The 4,314-nt window shown below is 55.6% G+C and overlaps 1 non-coding gene across 1 annotated transcript; it reads left to right on the forward strand.

The window, feature by feature from the left end:
• Window positions 1-392: 392 nt before the first annotated feature.
• LOC132247901 (U2 spliceosomal RNA) lies at window positions 393-582 on the forward strand. The gene has a single exon (XR_009459300.1). It is a non-coding gene; the product is annotated as a U2 spliceosomal RNA (small nuclear RNA).
• Window positions 583-4,314: the final 3,732 nt, after the last annotated feature.

The following is a 4,314-nucleotide window of genomic DNA, read 5'->3' on the forward strand; positions in this document are numbered from 1 at the left end:
GTATTTATTTGGTGAATGGGGAGTTGGGGTATTACAGAAATAGAGGGGAAGGGGAGTGGGAAGGGATTGAGTGGAGGAGGTTATTTGAGTAGAAGGAGGGAGAGTTGGGATAAGGGGAAGGAGGAAAATGGGAATCTAAAAGGGAATGTATATATTATGATTTTGTGTTAAATACTGAAAGAGGGAGTGATTGAAATGAAAAAGAGGTTGAATTGGTGGTGGCGAAGGTGGGAGGGATATGTCGAAGTGTTTTATTTTGGTTGTTTGGGGGAGGGGAAGTAATGTGTTTTGGTTGTCTTGAAAGGAATGTTATGTTACGGGGTTTAATGTATATGTTGTATTTTGAATCAGAAAAGTTTGGAGATCTTGTTGTTTGTGTTGAAAGTTTTCAAATATTTTTGGTACTTGATGATAAAAAAAAAAAAATCTGTTCTTATCAGTTTAATTGCTGATACGTCCTCAATTTATGAGGACTGACGCATTAAACGCATTTTTGGTGCTGGGAGCGGGCCTCAGAGCTTGCTCCAGCGCCTCCGCTCATCGGCCCGGTATTGCAGTGCCTCCGGGCCCGGTGCCCGCTCCTCTTCCGGGGGGGAGCGCCTTTCTCCTCTGTTGTTTCCAAAAGCAGCAGCAGCATGGGCCTCCTGGAGCTGGTGACCCCAGGCCAACCCCGGGTGGGGGGGTGGGGGCGAACCCTATGCAAAGGGCCGCTGGGCAGCAAGCCGGGAGGCCAGCAGGGGTGCGGGTGGGCATGCACCCACCCGCCCCCCCGGCCTGCCGGGTGGCATTGCTGGCGGGCCTACCCCGCTGGCAGTGGCGGGGGGCCGTGAGGCCTGGGCCCGGGTGGGCAGGGGACACGGGCTGGGAGCTGGCCCATGCTGCAGGGGGCCTGCCATGGCCCGGGTGGCAGCACCCGGAGGGCCGGGGAGGCTGGGGGGCTGGAGCTTTCCCCGCTACTGGCAGGCCCTGCAGCCTTCCCCCCCCGCATTCTCCCCCTTGCTCTCTGGCTTGGCCCGCAATGCCCCTTAAGACCAGACGCTGCCTTCGTCGAGTGTTGTCATTGACGACGATGAAAGACACAGCAGTGGGGTGCGAGCCAGGCCAGTCCAGTCCAGTTGAATGAAGGCAGTAGACTGAGACCTGGGCAAACTGAAGCAAGGAGTCGAGTTGAGGACAAGGTCGAGTCGAGGAACGAGCGGCACACACCTGACCTGGCAGCCCTGGCCTGCCCACACAGTGGCTTTCTCACAGGAGAGCCAGCCAGTCGACCAGTCACCACGCGCCACAGGACGGACCACCTGGAAGAGGATTAAAAAGATGCTAGAAACCCGGGCACACTGACTGAAGCAAGGAGTCGAGTCAAGGAAGGAGCGGCACACATCTGCCAGCCCCCGCCCACATGGTGGCTTTCCTGCAGGAGAGCCAGCCAGCTGGTCAGTCAGTCGCCACACCGCTGGGGCCACTCCCGGCCCTGCTTGCAGGGCCCCCCAGGCTGCTGGCCCCGGGGGGTCCGCTCCCCCTCCCCCTGGCCCTGGGTGGGTTATCGTTTCTCAGCCTCTTGAAGGCTCAGATCAGTTTGGCGGTCGGGCTCAGGTCCGGCCACTGCCTGGTCGGGCCTTGGGAGGCCAGGCGCTGGGAGGAGAGCAGGGATGGCGACGGCAAGGGCGATCATGGAGGTGGCAGTGGCAATGGAGTTGGTGGAGCAGACGGGAGGGGAGCGGAGGCAAAGAGAGCAAGATCCAGGCAAGAGTGGGCAGAGAAGTCGGGAGACGGGAGGAGGTGAGCGGAGCAGAGACGGAGGTGAGTGGATGGCGGAGGAGGAGGGATGGAGCTTTGTGGGAAGGACCAGCCGGGAGAGTGCGGGGGGGAGGAGGTAGACCCCCGAAGAGGGCGGACGGCAGGAGGCTCGTGGGCAGGAGATGGTGGCGTGGACGACGGTACCTTCTGGGCCGGAGCAGGAAGATGGAGACCGGAGGAGGGACAAAAGATGGAGGGTCAAAGTGACTTTGGCTAGAAAGGGGTTTAACGGCTCAAAGACTTTGAGCCGGGCGGACTTTATGGTGCGGGTACTGTTTGCCACACTGAAGGTGGAGCCTGTGGACTTGAGTTGTGTGGTGGCATTAGATAATTTCAAGGAGTGGCACGTGTCCTTTTGGAACTGCAAGGCCTACTCTGCTTTTTGGGAAGCGTATAAGGCAACTGTGGATTGCGGGGAGTTGGAGGGGCTAAATTTTGAAGTGGGCCAGAAAGCACGGGAGCGGGTGTTGTTTATTAAGTTGTACACTGATGTTTTGGAGGAAGGGGATGTGGTGGATTGGCTGGAGGGAAAGGTGCAGCATGTGCTGAATGTGGAGAGGGTTTTTGACGGATGGAGGGTCTGGACAGGGTCATGGAGGGCACGAGTTTTATTACATGAAGAGGTGGGGAACCCTGGGGGTGTGAGGCATTTGTTGTCGGTGGTTCAAATTGGGCCTTGCAGGGGGTATGTTACGTACCATGACCAGCCGAAGGTGTGTAGCAGGTGTGGGTTGGGGGGGAACTTGGCTGCATTTTGTTTGTTAACAGTTTGTTTTTGGTGTAGGGGAATGGGGCACAGAGCACAGTTCTGTACAGAAAAACTGGTGTGCACCGGGTGTAGGCAGGAGGGTCGCATTCAGCGGGAGTGCCTGTACTCCTACGCAAACAGAGTACGGGTGGGTGGAGACGGGGAGAAACAGAGGGGAGCGAAGGAAGGAGGGAATGAGGAACAGCTGGAGGTGCGGGTGGAGGAGGAGGAGATCATTTGTAGAGGAGACACCTGAGGGGGAGGGGGGTCAACAAGAGATTGAAAAGCAGTGCTGGTGCTTTCAGAGGAAGAAGTGGAGGGGGAAGGGAAGGGAGAAGAACAAAAGGGAGAGAAAGAAGGTGGGGGTGAGGCTTTGAAACAACTGAGAGGGATGGTGGAGCGATTAGTGGAAGCGGAAAAGCCCAAGGGGGGAGATTGGGCAGAAGGAATGGAAGCCCTCGAGCAAGGGCAGGAGGGGGGTTTAAAGAAAAGGAAGAAGCAGCGGGGGGGGGGAAGGGGGTAAGAAAAGAGTGGGAGTGGGAGTGGAAGTGGACGAACCTGGAGAGTTGGGGAAAGAGGGAGGGGAGGAAGGGGGAAGGGAAACAGAAGGAGAAGGTGGAAGGGGGAAGGGACAGAACAGGGGAGGGGGAGGAGAGGGTGGGATTTTTGAGCCCTGGGGCGGTGGAGGGTTTGGTGGCGACTACGGGAATATGGAGACAAGGGATTCCGTCTGTGGCGGAAGGGTCAGAGTGAGTTAGAGAGTGGGAGTGGGGTGGAGGGGTAAGGGGATAAGGGTGTTCCTTTTCTTTTGAAAGTTTTGGAAATGATGTTGAGGGTGGCCTTGTTAAACATGAGGAGCCTTTTGATGAGGAAGAGGTGGGAGATGGAGGGGAAGTGTTTGAAAACGATTTCAGCAGATATAATTTGCATGCAGGAGTGTGGGATAGGGTGGGAGGGGAATTATAGGTTTTTAAGGAAACAATGGGAGAAGGGGCAATCTTGGTGGGCGGGGGCAGAAGGGAATAGGACAGCGGGGGTGGGTGTTTTACTTAAGGAGGCGCAGGTGAGGGTATTGGCAGTAGAAACGCTAATTGAGGGTTGCTTGCAGCACCTGAAGGTGGAGGTGGAGGGGGTGGAGGTGGGGATTTTTAATGTGTATGCACCTGCAGTGAGGGCTGAGCACAGGGAATTTTTCTGGAAGCTGGGGATATGTGGGGGATGGGGAGGGAACAAAGTATTTGTTGGGGATTATAATTGTATTATTGAAGAGGGGGATAGGGAGGAAGGTGTCGGGGGGGTGGGGAACAATGGACAGCACGGGGAGGTGGTTAAGAAATTGGATACGGGAGGAGGGTTCGAAGGACATTTGGGAAGGGGAGCAGGTTGTTATGTCTCAGCTGTGTGTTCTTGGGCAACCCTGGCACAGGATGCAATCTGTCTGACTCACCCCCCCCACCCCCCTACATAAATGAAACTGATTAGGATGCAGTGAGAGACACACCTAAGACCTCCAGATAAGGGTGACAAGAGTGAACCAACTGCCCTAGGTCTCATTTGCATCCGAGATGGAACCAGATGACGATTCATTTACATGAGAGATGGAGAACAGAAAGACTAAAGCAGAGACTGTAGTGAATTCTGGGACCAGAGAAGCAGGGGAGCACTGCATGATGGGGAATCTGTGCTCAAAAAGTTAATCAACCCATCTTCACACACACACCCAGCTCAGCATTTATCAGACCAGTTCTAATCTGGATTTACTAAGAGCT

This window comes from Alligator mississippiensis, chromosome 1, assembly GCF_030867095.1.
Source record: "Alligator mississippiensis isolate rAllMis1 chromosome 1, rAllMis1, whole genome shotgun sequence".
NCBI lineage: Eukaryota > Metazoa > Chordata > Crocodylia > Alligatoridae > Alligator > Alligator mississippiensis.